The sequence below is a fragment of the Pan troglodytes genome, chromosome 16 (genome assembly GCF_028858775.2).
Source record: "Pan troglodytes isolate AG18354 chromosome 16, NHGRI_mPanTro3-v2.0_pri, whole genome shotgun sequence".
In the NCBI taxonomy this organism is placed as follows: Eukaryota; Metazoa; Chordata; class Mammalia; order Primates; family Hominidae; genus Pan; species Pan troglodytes.
In genome coordinates, this window is record NC_072414.2 from 58,360,273 (window position 1) to 58,378,101 (window position 17,829).

Sequence of the window (17,829 nt, forward strand, 5' to 3'; positions counted from 1 at the left end):
GAGGCTGAGGCAGGAGTATCGCTTGAACCTGGGAGGCAGAGGTTGCAGTGAGCTGAGATCATACCATTGCACTCCAGCCTGGGCGACGGAGCAAGACTCTGTCTCAAAAAAAAAAAAAAAAAGTTATTTGGTCAGACTTGGTGGCTCATGCCTGTAATCTTAGCACTTTGAGAGGCTGACGCAGGAGGATTGTTTGAGCCCAGGAATTCAAAACCAGCCTGGGCAACATACTGAGACCCTGTCTCTATTAAAAAGAAAAAACATTTTTTAAAAAGTTAACTTTTCCATTTTTAAATAGTAAGTCCAAATATATTTGTATTTGTTTGTATACACACAAACATACACACACAACCTCAGAAAAATATATAACTAGAACCTATGCAATGAAAGTGGCATATGGGATAGAGTGGGATGGGAACTTAACTATTTTTTTGAACATACAAATGTATTAACTATTCAAAAAACTAAATTTAAAAATGTTATCTGAAGCAAATATAGCATCATTAAGATTTGCCAAACCTAGAAGATAATTAGGGAATACTGGCAGCATTATTCTCTCCACTTTTCTTTCTTTCTTTTTTTTTTTTCTTCTTTGAGATGGTCTCACTTTGTTGCTGAGGCTGGAATGCAGTGGTGCGATCACAGCTAGAATCAGGTGATCCTCCCTCCCCAGCCTCCCAGGTAACTGGCACTACAGGCTCGCACCACCACACCCAGCTAATTTTTTAAATTTTTTGTAGAGATGGGAGTTTCGCCATGTTGCCCAGGCTGGTCTCCAATGCCTGGTCTCCAGCGATCCTCCCCTCCTCAGCCTCCCAAGGTGCTGGGATTACAGGCGTGAGCCACCGCACCCAGCTACTTTTCTGTAGCTTGAAACATTTTATTAAAAATTTAAAAAGTGAAGCCAGGTGCAGTGGCTCACACCTGTAATCCCAGCACTTTGGGAGGCCGAGGTGGGTGGATCACCTGAGGTCAGGAGTTCGAGACCAGCCTGGCCAACATGGTGAAACCCCGTCTCAATAAAAATACAATAATTAGCCAGGTGTGGTGGGTGCCTCCCTGTAATCCTAGCTACTCGGGAGGCTGAGGCGAGAGAATCGCTTGAACCCAGGAGGCAGAGATTGCAGTGAGCAAGATCACACCACTGCACTCCAGCCTGGGTGATATAACTAGACTCCGTCTCAAAAAAAAAAAAAAATTTAAAAAACACTGGGTCCCGGATGTCGAGGCTGCAGTGAGCCGTGATCATGCCACTGCACTCCAGTCTGGGTAACACAGTGAGACCCTGTCTCAAAACACACACACACACACACACACACACACACACACACAAAGATAGAAAGTAAATTACCAATTCTGTCTAAAATTATGTGTGAACATGTATCTATGTGTCACATTTCCTTTATTTTATGATTTTATGTCTATACTTGTGAGATAATATAAATTAATATTAAGCAATTAATAAAATTAACATAAATTTAGTTTTTTTTGTTTTTGAGACAGATTCTTATTCTGTCGCCCAGGGTGGAGTGCAGTGGTGCAATCTTGGCTCACTGCAGCCTCGATCTCCTGGGTTCAAGAGATTCTCTGCCTCAGCCACTCGAATATCTGGGATTACAGGCATGCACCACCATTCCCGGCTAATTTTTGTGTTTTTTGTATTTAGTAGAGATGGAGTTTCACCATGTTGGTCGGGCTGCTCTCAAACTGACCTCAAGTGATCCATCCACCTCAGCCTACCAAAGTGCTGGGATTACAGGCGTGAGTCACCTCACCAGGCCTAAAAGTTACATGAATTTGAATGAGAAATGTCCATTTCAGTAGTCTGAATTGTTGAGACAAGAGGCATTCTTTTAATTATCCAGGTAAGTTTATATACTATACTTTTTGACTAACAAAGTAAATGTAAAAGCACTCTGAGAAGTTAAAAAAAGTTATACACCTTCCCCACGCCGCCCCCAGCCTGCCAAAAACGAACAGAGCAGATACTGATACTCTTGAAGGTTTAAATCTCAGTTCCATCATTTACTGGTTGGTGACTTTTAACTCTGATTCAGTTTCCTTTTTTTATTTTTGATCACCTGAGTTGGAGTGCAGTGACACAATCATAGCTCACTGTAACCGTGAACTTCTGATCTCAGGTGATCTTCCTAACTAGGCCTCCCAAAGTCCTGGGATTATAGACATGAGTCACCCCGTCTAACCCAGTTTCCTCATAGGGTTGTAAGGAGGAGTAAAAACAATATTTAATGGTATGTTACTGTAGTATCGCAGGTACTTCAGAGTCTGAGGCAGGAGGATTACTTGAGCCCAGGCGGTCAAGGCCAGCCTGAGCAACATAGGGACATCCTATCCCTAAAAAATAAAAATAAAAGTAAAAGACATTAATACATTTTATATAACTATCCATATGATTTTTAGAATGTTTCACCCTTTCAGAAAATGTAAAGATTTTGGCCGGGCATAGTGGCTCACACCTGTAATCCCACCACTTTGGGAGGCTGAGACAGTAGGATTGCTTGAGTCCAGGAGTCCCAGACCAGCCTGGGCAACATGGTGAAACCCCATCACTACAAAAAAGCAGGAAAAGAAAATGTAAAGATTTTGTTAACTAATTGTTTGTTGTTTTATCTGAGTTACAACCACAGTTGTCAGTCATTGATATTGTCAATAACTAATTGTCCACCGGATGCAGTGGCTCCTGTCTGTAATCCCAGCACTTTGGGAGGCCAAGGCAGGTGGATCACTTGAGGCCAGGAGTTCAAGACCAGTCTGGCCAAAGTAGTGAAACACCGTCTCTACTGAAAAAATAAAAATTAGGACTGATGCAGGTGGCTCAGGCCTGTAATCCCAGCACTTTGGGAGCCCAAGGTAGGCAGATCACCTGAGATCAAGAGTTCAAGACCAGCCTGGCTAACATGGTGAAAACTCATCTCTACTAAAAATACAAAATTAGCCCATCGTGGTGGTGGATGCCTGTAATCCCAGCTACTGGGGAGGCTAAGGCTGGAGAATTGCTTGAACCCAGGAGGCGGAGGTTGCAGTAAGCCGAGATCGCACCACTGTACTCCAGCCTGGGCTACAGAAGGAGACACCATCCCAAATAAATAAATAAGAATTAGCCGGGCATAGTGGCAAACACCTGTAATCCCATCTACTCGGAAGGCTGATGAATGAGGATCACTTGAATCTGGGAGGCGGAGGTTGCAGTGAGCAGAGATCGTGCCACTGCATTTCAGCCTGGGCGACAGAGCGAGACTTTGTCTCAAAAAAAAAAAAAAATTAAACTGAACATTTTAGTACCTTGTTCAGATTTATCCAAAACTAGAAGTTTAGGATCATTACCAAGTATTCCTTATTCTCTTTTCATTTTTCATAACCTTTCTATTGTATTTTTTTTTTTTTTTGAGATGGAGTCTTGCTCTGTCGCCCAGGCTGGAGTACAGTGGCACGATCTCTGCTCACTGCAAGCTCCGCTTCCCGGGTTCACACCATTCTCCTGCCTCAGTCTCCTGAGTAGCTGGGACTACAGGTGCCCACCACCACGCCCGGCTAATTTTTTGTATTTTTAGTAGAGACAGGGTTTCACCGTGTTAGCCAGGATGGTCTCGATCTCCTGACCTTGTGATCTGCCCACCTGGGCCTCCCAAAGTGCTGAGATTACAGGTGTGTGCCACTGTGCCCCACCCGTAATTTAAAAAAAAAAAAACAGCAAAAAGCAAGAACCTATTGTCTTCTTTTCATACATGAGGAATATAAGAATATGTTTTTCTTAGCCATTTCACCGGAGATATAAAATATAGTTTTCCTACAGACCGTGTCATTAAAACTCTTTTAAAAGAGTTTAACGTTTTAGGCCAGGCACGGTGGCTCATGCCTGTAACCCCAGCACTTTGGGAGGCTGAGGCAGGCAGATCACCTGAGGCCAGGAGTTTGAGACCAGCCTGACCAACATGGAGAAACCCCTTCTCTACTGAAAATACAAGTTAGCTGGGTGTGGTGGCACATGCCTGTAGGAGAATCACTCCAGTGTGGAAGTGGGGGGATGCAGTGAGCCGAGATTGTGCCACTGCACTCCAGCCTGGGCAACAGAGCCAGACCCCATCTCAAAAAAGGAAATAGAAAGAAATTGAGGGTGGGCGCGGTGGCTCTGCCGGGCACAGTGGCTCATGCCTGTAATCCTAGCACTTGGGGAGGCCAAGGCAGGCGGATCACCTGAGGTCAGGAGTTCAAGACCAGCCTGGCCAACATGGTGAAACCCTGTCTCTACTAAAATACAAAAATTAGCTGGGCATGGTGGCACATGCCTGTAATTCCAGCTACTCAGGAGGCTGAGGCAGGAGAATCGCTTGAACCCAGGAGGCAGAAGTTACAGTGAGCCGAGATTGCGTCACTGCATTCCAGCCTGGGCAACAAAGAGCGAAACTCCATCTAAAAAAAAAAAAAAAAAAAAAAAAAAGAAGACTTTTGAAAGACCAAAAATTGAATATAGTGTCAGACTTTTTCTAGCAGGGAACCCAGTCCACCCCAAATCTATATAGGCTCTCAGAGATCAGGTTTGAAAGAAGAGAAATGGAGGCTGGGCACGATTTCACACCTGTAATCACAGCACTTTGGGAGGCCAAGGCTGGCAGATCACTTGAGGTCTGGAGTTCGAGACCAGCCTAGCCAACATGGGGAAACCCCATCTCGACTAAAAATACAAAAATTAGCCAGGTCTGGTGGCACATGCCAGTAGTCTCAGCTGCTCGGGAGGCTGAGGCAGGAGACTCGCATTAACCCGGGAGGCAGACGTTGCAGTGAACCAAGATCAGGTCACTGCACTCCAACCTAGGTGACAGAGAAGACTACATCTCAAAAAATAAATAAGTAAATAAAAATAAAAAGAAAAGAAATGGAGTCTCTTAAAACCAAAAGACCATGAACTATCTCAATCCCACATTAAAAAAGCAAAATCCCTGAGTCTTCTTTATTGGCTAGTGTTTTTTGGATTTATCACTTGTGTAAGTGCTGGGTTGCCAGTGATAGTGGTCTGCTGTGTATTTGAGGGACTCCATCTCAGGATTCTGACATATACTTGCCCCCACCTGTACACCACATGCCCAAACTGGCATGCCCAAACTAGCACCCATTCAGAGCTGCAGCAGCATTAACAATTCAGTTGGGCAGGCCAGAGAGTTAAGATCAGTTCAGCTGCAAATAATGGGGGAAAAAACCCAAAAACTAAATAGAGACTGGGTGCGGTGGTTCACATCTGTAATCCCAGCACTTTGGGAATCTGAAGCAAAAGGGCCTCCTGAGGCCAGGAGTTCAAGACCAGCCTGGGCAACACAGTGAGACCTTGTCTCTGAAAAGTAAAAATAGGTCGGGCGTGATGGCTCACGCCTGTAATCCCAGACTTTGGGAGGCCAAGGCGGGCGGATTGCCTGAGGTCAGGAGTTCGAGACCAGCCTGGCCAACATGGTGAAACACCGTCTCTACTAAAAATACAAAAATTAGGCCGGGCACGGTGGCTCATATCTATGATCCCAGCACTTTGGGAGGCCGAGGCGGGCGGATCACAAGGTCAGGAGATCGAGACCATCCTGGCTAACATGGTGAAACCCCGTCTCTACTAAAAATACAAAAAATTAGCTGGGCGTGGTGGCCGGCACCTGTAGTCCCAGCTACTCAGGAGGCTGAGGCAGAAGAATGGCGTGAACCTGGGAGGCGGAGCTTGCAGTGAGCCGAGATTGCGCCACTGCACACCAGCCTGGGCGACAGAGCGAGACTCCATCTCAAAAAAAAAAAAAAAAATGAGGACTGTAATAGGTAGTATTTTCCCAATAATGCATATAAGCAATTCTCAGTATGAGAAGACTATCTCACCACTGTAAACAGTTTTATTTGTTTATTTATTCATTTTTAAATTTTTTTTGAGACAGAGTTTCGCTCTTGTTGCCCAGGCTGGAGTGCAATGGCCCCATCTCTGCTCACTGCAACCTCCGCCTCCCGGGTTCAAACGATTCTCCTGCCTCAGCCTCCCAAGTAGCTAGGATTACAGGTGCCTGCCTGCATGCCCAGCTAATTTTTGTATCTTTAGTGGAGATGGGGTTTCACCATGTTGGGCAGGCTGGTCTTGAACTTCTGACCTCAGGCAATCTAACCGACTTGGCCTCCCAAAGTGCTGGGATTACAGGCATAAGCCATCACGCCCGGCTTGTAAACAGTTTTATACTGTTAAACAAAATAGTGAGAGGACATTGCTATGGACTAACCTCCCACACTAGGCCCGAACAGGCCAGACCAAATGAAAATGGGGTCACTCTGAGCCAGTTCTGGTTCTGAGGGCTACCCAACTCACAAATTGCTCTTTGTTCTCTCCTCAGTTAAAATGTGCTAAATATCATTTGCTTAAAGTTTTTATTTTATTTATTTATTTATATTTTGAGACACTGTCTCACTCTGTTGGCCAGGCTGGAGTGCAGTGGCATAATCATGGTTCACTGCAGTCTTGACCTTCTTGGGCACAGGTGATCCTCCCACCTCAACCTCCCGAGTAGCTGGGACCACAGGCATGCGCCACAGCACCCAGCTACTTATTTATATTTTTTGTAGAAATGGAGTTTCAGTGTGTTGCCCAGGCTGCTCTGAAACTCCTGAGCTCTAGTGATCCACCTACCTTGGCCTCCCAAAGTGTTGGGATTACAGGCATGAGCCATCGTGCCTGGACTCTTTTTTTTTTTTTTTTTTTTTGAGATGGAGTCACACTCCGTCGCTCAGGCTGGAATGCAGTGGCACAATCTCAGCTCACTGCAACCTCTGCCTCTTGTGTCCAAGCAATTCTCCCACTTCAGCCTTTTGAGTATCTGGAATTACAGGCATGTGCCACCAAAAGAAAGAAATACTTGAGACTGGGTAATTTATAAAGAAAGAAGACTTTTTTTTTTTTTTTTTTGAGACGGAGTCTCGCTTTGTCACCCAGGCTGGAGTGCAGTGGCGCGATCTCGGCTCACTGCAAGCTCCGCCTCCCGGGTTCCCGCCATTCTCCTGCCTCAGCCTCCCGAGTAGCTGGGACTACAGGCGCCCGCCACCACGCCCGGATAATTTTTTTTTTTTTTTTTTTTGAGATGGAGTCTTGTTCTGTCGCCCAGGCTGGAGTGCAGTGGCGCGATCTCAGCTCACTGCAAGCTCCGCCTCCTGGGTTCACGCAATTCTCCTACCTCAGCCTCCCGACTAGCTGAGAGTACAGGCGCCCGCTACCATGCCCAGCTAATTTTTTTGTATTTTTAGTAGAGACGGGGTTTCACCGCGTTAGTCAGGATGGTCTCGATCTCCTGACCTCGTGATCCGCCCGCCTCGGCCTCCCAAAGTGCTGGGATTACAGGCGTGAGCCACCGCTCCCGGCCTTTTTTTTTTTGAGATGGATGGAGTCTCACTCTGTCACCCAGGCTGGAGTGCGGTGGCATGATCTCGGCTCACCACAACCTCTGCCTCCTGGGTTCAAGCTGTTCTCCTGCCTCAGCCTCCCAAGTAGCTGGGATTACAGGCATGCACCACGACGCCCAGCTAAATTTTTTTTTTTTTTTTGTATTTTTAGTAGCGATGGGATTTCACCATGTTGCCCAGGATGGTCTCCAACTCCTGACCTCAAGTGATCCACCTGTCTCAGCCTCCCAAAGTGCTGGGATTACAGGCGTGAGCCACCACCGCTGGCTAAGAAAGCAGGTTTAATTGGCTCATGGTTCTGCATACTTCTGGCACCAGCTCCTGGGGAGGCCTCAGGAAGCTTACAATGATGGCAGAAGGAAAAGGGAGATCAGGCATGTCATATATGGTGATAGCAGGAGCAAGTGAGAGAGAGAGAGTGAGTGGGGAGGTGCCACATGCTTTTAAATGACCAGATCTCTTGAGAACTCACTATCTTGAAAAGAGCACCGCTGGGTGCGGTGGCTCACGCCCATAATCCCAGCACTTTGGGAGGCCGAGTTGGGTGGATCACGAGGTCAGATCGAGACCACCCTGGCTAACATGGTGAAACCACATCTCTGTTAAAAATACAAAAAATTAGCGGGAGGTGGTGGCAGGCGCCTGTAGTCACAGCTACTCTGGAGGCTGAGGCAGGAGAATGGTGTGAACCCGGGAGGCAGAGCTTGCAGTGAGCTGAGACTGCACCACTGCACTCCAGCCTGGGCAACAGAGCGAGACTCTTTCTCAAAAAAAAACCAAAAAACAAAAACAAAGAGCACCAAGCCATGAGGGATCCACCCCCATGACCCAAACACTTCCCACCAGGCCCCCATCCAGCACTGGGGATTACAATTCAACATGAGATCTCGGCAGGGACAAATGTCCAAACCATATCAACATGTTATAGAGAAATCTTTCTTTTCTTTCTTTCTTTTTTTTTTTTTTTGAGACAGAGTCTTGCTCTTGTTGCCCAGGCTGTAGTGCAGCAATGCGATCTCGACTCACTGCAACCTCTGCCTTCCAAGTTCAAGCAATTCTCCTGTCTCAGCCTCCCAAGGAGCTGGGATTACAGATGCACACCGCCATGCCCAGCTAATTTTTGTATTTTTACTAGAGACGGGGTTTCACCATGTTGGCCAGGCTGGTGTTGAACTCCTGACCTCGTGATCTGCCCGCCTCGGCTTCCCAATGTTCTGGGATTACAGGCATAAGCCCATGCCCAGCCAAGAAGTCTTTCATGAAGGAAAGAGTAAAGACAAGCAACCATAAAGGACAAGGACCCTCTAAAGTTCCACTAAAAAATCAACTTGCAAAAGGCAGATTAATAAGGGAAAAGGATTACAAATGTATTCAACATGTATACACTGGGGCATTCCGAATGAAGACTCAAAGATACAGGGCAAAATATTTTTATGCTTGGGTTCAACAAAGTATGGAGAGGCATGTAGAAATATAATTGGAGGCTCACACTTCTAATCCCAGCACTTTGGGAGGCCGAGGCAGGCAGATCGCCTGAGGCCAGGAGTTTGAGACCAGCCTGACTAACATGGTGAAACCTCGTCTCTACTAAAATACAAAAATTAGCTGGGTGTGGTGGCAGGCGCCTGTAATCCCAGCTACTCAGGAGGCTGAGGCAGGAGAATTGCTTGAACCCGAGAGGGAGAAGTTGCAGTGAGCTGAGATCACGTCACTGCATTCCAGCCTGGGTGACTAGAGTGAAACTCCATCTCAAAAAAAAAAGAAAAGAAAAAGAAAGAAAAGAAAGAAATATAATTGGAGAAAAAGGCATTTGAACCAGAGCAACTGTGTCTTGAATAAGAGCTGAAGTAAAATGAAGATGAGACCCGTTGGGCTGCATTCCCAGGAGGTTAGGCATTCTTTGTCTCAAAATGAGATAAGAGGTCAACAGGACTGGTATTGCAAGAGACAGGTCATAAAGACCTGCTGGTAAAACAGGATATGGTAACAAAAGCCAGCCAAAACCCACCAAAATCAAGATGGTGGCGAAAGTGACCTCTGGTTGTCCTCACTGCTCATAATACATTATACATTATACATAATACATAATACATTCTAATACATTAGCATGCTAAAAGACACTCCTACCAGTGCCAGGACAGTTTACAAATGCCATGAAAATGTCTGGAAGTTACCCTATATAGTCTAAAAATGGAGCCCTCCATTCTGGGAATTGCCTGCCCCTTTCCCAGGAACCTCATGTTTAATCCACCCGTTTAGTATATAATCAATAAATAACCATAAATATACTCAGTCAAGCAGCCCAAGCTGCTGCTCTGCATATTCTTTTTTTGTTGTTTTTTCTGTTGAGACGGAGTTTCGCTCTGTCGCCCAGGTTGGAGTGCAGTGGCACGATCTCGGCTCACTGCAACCTCTGCCTCCTGGGTTCAAGCAATTATCTTGCCTCAGCCTCCTGAGTAGCTGGGATTACAGGTGTGTGGCACCATGCCCGGCTAATTTTTGTATTTTTAGTAAAGACGGGGTTTCACCCTGTTGGTCAGGCTGGTCTCGAACTCCTGACCTCGTGATCTGCCTGCCTCGGCCTCCCAAAGTGCTGGGATTACAGGCGTGAGCCACCGCGCCCAGCCTGCTCTGCATATCATTTTACTTTTTTTACTTTCTTAATAAACTTGCTTTCACTTTACTCTATGGACTTGCCCCAAATTCCTTCTTGCACAAGATCCAAAAACCCTCTCTTGGGGTCTAAATTAAGACTATGTTCCAGTAATCTCTTCCTGGTGACCACAAAGGGACAATATTGGAGAATCACCCTACCCAAAAGAAATATACTGCAGCATGAATTGGCCGCCTCTTGTTAAGTGGTGGAGTATATTTTATCCCAGGTAAAAGGCAGAATTGAGTTAGAGACCCAATTTAGGAGAGTTAGAGTCCCTCCTAAAAAAAAAAAAACTGGGGGTGGGCCGGGCGCGGGGGCTCACACCTGTAATCCTAGCACTTTGGGAGGCCAAGGCGGGCAGATCATGAAGTCAAGAGTTCGAGACCAGCCTGGCCAACATGGTGAAACCCTGTCTCTACTAAAAATGCAAAAATTAGCTGGGCATGGTGGCGGGCGCCTGTAGTCCCAGCTACTCGGGAGGCTGAGACAAGAGGATTGCTTGAATCTGGGAGGCAGAGGTTGCAGTGAGCCGAGATTGTGCCACTGTACTCTAGCCTGGGCAACAGAGTGAAATTCTGTCTCAAAAAATAAAGCACATTAAGCTGGGTGCAATGGCTCATGCCTGTAATTCCAGCACTTTGGGAGGCCGAGTCAGGAGGATCACGAGGTCAGGAGATCGAGATTATCCTGGCTAACACAGTGAAACCTTGTCTCTACTAAATATACAAAAAAAAAAAAAAAAATTAGCCAGGTGTGGTGGCTTGCGCCTGTAGTCCCAGCTCCTTGAGAGGCTGGGGCAGGAGAATTGCTTGAACCCAGGAGGCAGAGGTTGCAGTCAGCTGAGAATGCACCATTGCACTCTAGCCTGGGCAACAAAGTGAGACTCCATCTCAAAAAAAAAAAAAAAAAAAAAAAAAAAAGAAAGAAAGAAAAAAAGAAAAAGAAAAGAAATTCCAAGGAAGCAGTGGACTATGTGTGTCCAAAATGCAGGGAGAGAAATCCAGGGCAACAGTAATAAAATTGGAAGCCCATTGGCTGGGCATGGTGGCTCATACCTGTAATCCCAGCACTTTGGGAGGCCAAGGCAGGTGATCACTCGAGGTCAGGAGTTTGAGACCAGCCTGGTCAACATGACGAAACACCGTCTCTACTAAAAATACAAAATTAGACATACGTGCTGGTGGGCACCTGTAATTCCAGCTACTTAGGAGGCTGAGGCAGGAGAATCGCTCAAAATGGGGATGCAGAGGTTGCAATGAACCAAGATCGTGCCACTGCACTCCAGCCTGGGCAACAGAGCAAGACTCTGTCTCAAAAAAATCTATATCTATATCTATATCTATCTATATATCTATATCTATAGATATATATCTGTTGATGTTTTTGAAGAAAATAAATTAGTACATCTATGTGGACAGAAAAATCAAATGATACAAACAACAGACACAAAAAGCAAAAGGAAAGATTTTCTTCCCATTGAGCAAGTCTGTCTGTTTTTTTTTTTTTTTGAGATGGAGTCTCGCTGTGTCACCCAGGCTGGAGTGCAGTGGCATGATCTCGGCTCACTGCAACCTCTGACTCCTGGGTTCAAGCGTTTCTCCTGCCTCAGCCTCCGAAGTAGCTGGAACTACAGGCACCCACCACCATACTTGGCTAACTTTTGTATTTTTAGTAGAGATGGGATTTCACTATGTTGTCCAGGCCTGTGTTGAAATCTTGACCTCGTGATCTGCCTGCCTCGGCCTCCCAAAGTGCTGGGATTACAGACATGAGCCACCACACTTGGCTAGCAAGTCTTTCTAAATATAATCACTGTAAACAATTTTTTATGTTTTTTTCCCAAGAAAAAAAAAGGACATTACTTTGTGTTTCTATTTTGTTATTATGAGTAATGCTGAACCAAATGTCCCTGTTATACATAAATCTTTGTATATATATATTTTTGATTCAGAGTCTTGCTCTGCTGCCTAGGCTGCAGTGTAGTGGTGCGATCTCAGCTCACACAACCTCTGTCTCCCGGGTTCAAGCAATTCTCCTGCCTCAGCCTCCTGAGTAGCTGGGACTACAGGTGCGCGCCACCATGGCTGACTAATTTTTGTATTTTTAGTAGAGATGAGGTTTCACTATGTTGGCCAGGCTGGTCTCGAACCCCTGACCTTGTGATCTGCCTGCCTCAGCTTCCCAAAGTGCTGAGATTGCAGGCGTGAGACCCTACGCCCAGCCTAAATCTTTGTACATCTTGGATTATTTCCCTAAAATAAATTTCTAAATTTGGACTATATACATCATGGGCATTATAGGAAATTGCTTTTTAAAAAAATAGTCTATAGACTGGGCACAGTGGCTCATGCCTATAATCCCAGCACTTTGGGAGGCCAAGGCGGGAGGATCACTTGAGTTCAGGAGTTTGAGATGAGCCTAGGCAACATAGCAAGACCTCATCTTTACAAAAAAAAAAAAAAAAAAAAAAAAAAAAGCGCTGGGTATGGTATCACACACCTGTAGTCCCAGCTGCTTGGGAGGCTGAGACAGAAGGAGTTCCAGGCTGAGACTTGAGCCTGGGAGTTACAGGCTGTAGTGAGCCATGATCGTGCTACTGTTCTTCAGCCTGGGTGACAGAGTAAGACCCTGTCTCAAATAAATAAACAAAATAAAAATATAGTCTATAAACTAAGTTTGAATGGCACCTAGATTTGCCAGTTTCTGTGTTAGGCCCCAAATCCATAGAACTCAAAAGAAATATGGATTATGATATATCCAAATATATTGAATTTATGCAAAATATGGCTTGCTATAACTTGAAATTGAAGGTGAGTATCAAAATTGGAGAAAGGTTTGATAGACAAAGGAAAAATAATCATATTTTTTTTTTTGGCATAATCAAGACGCTTAATTAGAGATACTTGAAAATGTCCTAGCCAAACAAACCTACTAACAATCGATAAAACTAATTTTACCTATTTACTCTTTGGCAAGATACCAGAGACTTTTTAAAAGATCATGGGTCTGGCAATCAGATGATGTCCTTGTTCTAACCCTAACTAGCTGTGCGACCTTGGAGGACATCACTGAACTCTCTGAAGCTGAGTTTTCCTATTTATAAAGTGGGCTGCCTGAACACCAGGACCTCTAAACTTCGGCTCTAAAATTCTAAGATGAATTCAGTCTCCCACTCTTTAAATGCAAAAGCCGCATCTCAGGTGCCAGTCTAGGATCCAGTTACAAAGGTCTATCTATTTAGAGAAAGCATAGAGGGGAGCAAGGATAAATAGCTGCATGGTTCAGCAGTAATCATAATGACACAACAATGTTATCATTATAATAACAAGTTTATATTTTATGAGGCTGTACAATTAAAGCAATCTGGCACATTGCACAGAAGAGATTCCTTGCTCCCTGGGAGTATATAAATAAAGTACAAAATGCATGAATGTACCAATAATAATAGTTCACAATTTCTTTTTTTTTTTTTTTTTTTTTTTTTGAGACAGAGTCTCGCTCTGTCGCCCAGGCTGGAGTGCAGTGGTGCCATCTCGGCTCACTGCAAGCTCCACCTCCCGGGTTCACGCCATTCTCCTGCCTCAGCCTCCCGAGTAGCTGGGACTACAGGCGCCTGCCACCATGCCCTGTTTTTTGTATTTTTAGTAGAGACGGGGTTTCACCATGTTAGCCAGGATGGTCTCGATCTCCGGACCTCGTGATCCACCCGCCTCAGCCTCCCAAAGTGCTGGGATTACAGGCGTGAGCCACCACACCCGGCCTTACAATATCTTAAAATATACACGAACTCATGACTATATGCCATGCATAGTTCATTGTTGGAGATGAAACCTTTTCATGCAAATTCTCAGCTCTCTATAATTTGACCTGCCCCTGAGCAAGAGGGAATTATAAAAACACCGATAAACTTTATAATGGCTCTGCTGTATAGGTCCCACATCCTCTTATTATCATAGTTGCCTGATCACTGTAGCTCAAATGGTCATTCTCATTTTAAATTTCCTGCTTGTAATCTTTGCAAAGCACTTGGCAGGAAACGGATGATGCAGGGGTTTTCCATTGAGTGGAAGAAAGCATGAGGGAAAAACAAACAACAACAAAAAACCCCAATTATGACATGTATTTGAATGAATGTCCTGGGAAAGAGATTTGAGATTTGTTTATTCTCAAACCAGACTTGAAAATAAGAATATCCGGGATTCTGGACTGTGATTTCAAAGGAAGTCACGACTTCCTTCTCCACAGCTGCCCTCGAGGAAGCTGGTATGTCCTGAGTATATCTTCTTTCACTGCGCTATCCAAGGGTAAAAAGCAAAATACCACAGTACCACGTCTGCCAAGCTAGAACGAGGTCCCTACCCTGACTCCCACCAAAAAACAGGTGCTGGATCTGACATCCTGTATGGTTTAAGCCACATCCTTAGAGAGCAATTGAAATTGCATCATCTTTCACCTTGTTGAAGCATCTTTTCCTTTAATTAAAGGGCAAGGGACCATTAAAAGTGGCTCTCAAAATAACCTAGTGGTTTCATTGCATTCAGAATGTTGGACGTGAAGAACCAAGGAAGCGGATGTCCTTGGTGCGGGGCTGGAGGGGAGGAGGGCCAGCAGGGGCGTGGGGTGGGGTGCAGAGGGGATAGTAATATCACTCTTTGCACTGTAACTCTTTACTCAGTTACTCAATAGGAACAGCTGCCAAACTCACAGGAGCTTAAAAATCCAGACAATGGATTTAAAAGCAATTGATATAGAGCCAGAGTTCTCTCAGGATTAAAGTATAGAAAAATGTGGTATTAAAATAAGAAAAAAAGTAAGGTGGAATTTTTTCATGTGAAATAACTTCTGTTTGCAATGAGCAAGTTTTTTTTTATTTTGAATTTTCCAACTGAACTTTTCATAATAAAAGAATAAAAGATCTTAATTTGTAAGGAAGCAAATATGGACTTGCCACTAAAATAAAACTGTTCAACTGATAATATCATAAACCTCACTGATCCTATAATATCAACTGCATGTGAATATGTATGAAAGTGTATCAAGCAAGGCCAGGCGCGGTGGCTCACACGTGTAATCCCAGCACTTTGGGAGGCCAAGGCATATGGATCACTTGAGGCCAGGAGTTCGAGACCAGCCTGGCCAACATGGTGAAACCTCGTTTCTACTAAAAATACAAAAATTAGCCAGGTATGGTGGCACATGCTGGTAATACCAGCTACTCGGAAGGCTGAGGCATGAGAATCACTTGAGCCCAGGAGGCAGAGGTTGCAGTGAGCTGAGATCTCGCCATTGCACTGTAGGCTGGGCAACAGAGGGAAACTCTCAAAAAAAAAAAAAAAAAAAAGTGTAAGTGTATCAAGCTTTCTACTACCTGTTGTATACTTTTCTGGTCTCCCTCCCCTCACCTAATAAGGTAGTATTTGTTATATAATTTAAAAAACAGAAAAATTTGGAGCAAAACCCACAAAATTCTCAGAAGACATAAGTGTTTTAATGTGAGAAAGGCCTATATCATTTTTTTCAACCTAAAAAGCAAAAGAGGACAAATAAAAATATATTTGGGTCAGTCTGCTTTATTTTCTGGGAAAAAAAAAGTTTTTCCATGAGTTTATTTATTTTTCTTTTCTCTGGTAATTGTTTCTTTTTTTTTTTTTTTGGAGATGGAGTCTCACTCTGTTGCCCAGGCTGGAGTGCAGTGGCGCGATCTCGGCTCACTGCAAGCTCTGCCTCCCAGGTTCAGGCCATTCTCCTGCCTCAGCCTCCTGAGTAGCTGGGACTACAGGCACCCGCCACCACGCCTGGCTAATTTTTTTTGTATTTTTTAGTGGAGACGGGGTTTCACCGTGTTGGCCAGAATGGTCTCGATCTCCTGACTTCGTGATCCGCCCGCCTCAGCCTCCCAAAGTGCTGGAATCACAGGCATGAGCCACTGTGCCTGGCCTTGATTGCATCTTTGATGCACCTGGAATTTATTTAGCTATTTACTTTTCTCCAAATTAACAGGTCTTTTATTACATCATTTAAATATCACAAGTAGGTCTTAGGAGTCATCTGGCATCTTCTTTCTGTAGCTGGATAACTCTTAGATCTTATTCATCAGCCTGCTGAACAGTTCCTTTTTCAGAGACATAGATACCATTCAAAAATTTCCTGATATCCTTGTTTTAAACTGTTGTGGCTTGCTGAATCAAAGCCGCTGAATTTGAAACAAGCTCAATGTCATTTCCTTCAAAGATTAATTCATCTTTCTGGGCTTGAGATACTGAACCAGCAACACCTGGTCTCATCCGCACCCTGCGGATGTATTTTTCACCCAAGAAATTTCGGATTTCAACAACAGACCCATTCTCCGGGATAACGACGATGATGGGGAAGTAAGCATACACAGACCTCATCTTGTAACGGAAGCCCAGTGTAATACCCTTGATCGTGTTCTATACATGACTACAAATAGTCCGAACGGTAGCCAGTTCCTTTCTGTTACCCCACCAGTTGTCAACCCAGAGCCTCTTTTTTTTTCTTTCCAAGAAGACTGAGTTCTACATTGATGTGATTGAAGTGCCTCCGCAGGATTCCTCTGGGGCCATTCACGATAACTGTGTGTCCCTTCAGAGTAATGTTGACATTTTCTGGAATGTCGACAGTCTGATTGCTGAGAATGGTCTTCATTCTTGCAGTAGACACAGCAAAGGACCTGGGATTTATTATAGGATAAAAAGTAGGGATACACCTTCATTTCTTTTCTTTTTTTTTTTTTTTTTTTGAGACGGAGTCTCGCTCTGTCACCCAGGCTGGAGTGCAGTGGCGCTATCTGGGCTCACTGCAACCTCCGCCTCTCAGGTTCATGCCATTCTCCTACCTCAGCCTCCTGAGTAGCTGGGACTACAGGCTCCCACCACTGCACCCGGCTAATTTTTTGTATTTTTAGTAGAGACAGTGGTGTTTCACCGTGTTAGCCAGGATGGTTTCGATCTCCTGACCTCGTGATCCACCCCACCTCGGCCTTCCAAAGTGCTGGGATTACAGGCATGAGCCACTGCGCCCGGCCCCTACACCTTCATTTCTTTTCCCAATGGCCAGGTAGTTGTCACTGTTTCCTTAACTAAATACTCCATGACATTGAAAGTCCTGGCCATTTCCCAGATATCTATTATGTTCTATTGGTTTTTACCAAAAATAGTTGTGTCCAATGCTATCTCACTCTACTTTCATTTGCCTTTGGGTGTTGATATAGACGTTACGTTTTTTCTGTTTATGACAAAACAATACAGATCTGGGCCAGGCGCGGTGGCTCATGCCTGTAATCCCAGCACTTTGGGAGGCCGAGGTGGGTGAATCACCTGAGGTCAGAAGTTAGAGACCAGCCTGACCAACATGGTGAAACCCCATCTGTACTAAAAATACAAACATTAGCTGGGCGTGGTGGCGGGTGCCTGTAATGCCAGCTACTCAGGAGGCTGAGGCAGGCAAATTGCTTGAACCTGGGAGGCGTAGGTTGCAGTGAGCCCCAATTGCACCACTCCACTCCAGCCCAGGCGACAGAGCAAGACTCCATCTGGAAAAAATTAAAAAAAATAGAGATCTTAGGTTTTTCTAGAAGTACTGTTAAAAAATATTAATCCCTACTGTTTGAAATTTCTAGAAATGAAAGTCTTTTCTTGTCCAGTATTTCATCATACGGGTGTGTCATAAATGATGTAATCATTTCTCTTCTGTTGAATATTTAGGTAATTTCAGATTTTAGCTAT

General features: G+C 44.7%; 1 protein-coding gene and 1 pseudogene across 3 annotated transcripts in view; both read right to left on the reverse strand.

Moving 5' to 3' along the window:
• Positions 1 to 17,829, reverse strand: part of TIPIN (TIMELESS interacting protein) — a 57,135-nt gene that overhangs the window by 33,556 nt on the left and 5,750 nt on the right. The window lies entirely within an intron of this gene.
• On the reverse strand, positions 16,075 to 16,773 carry LOC129137235 (large ribosomal subunit protein uL6-like; annotated as a pseudogene).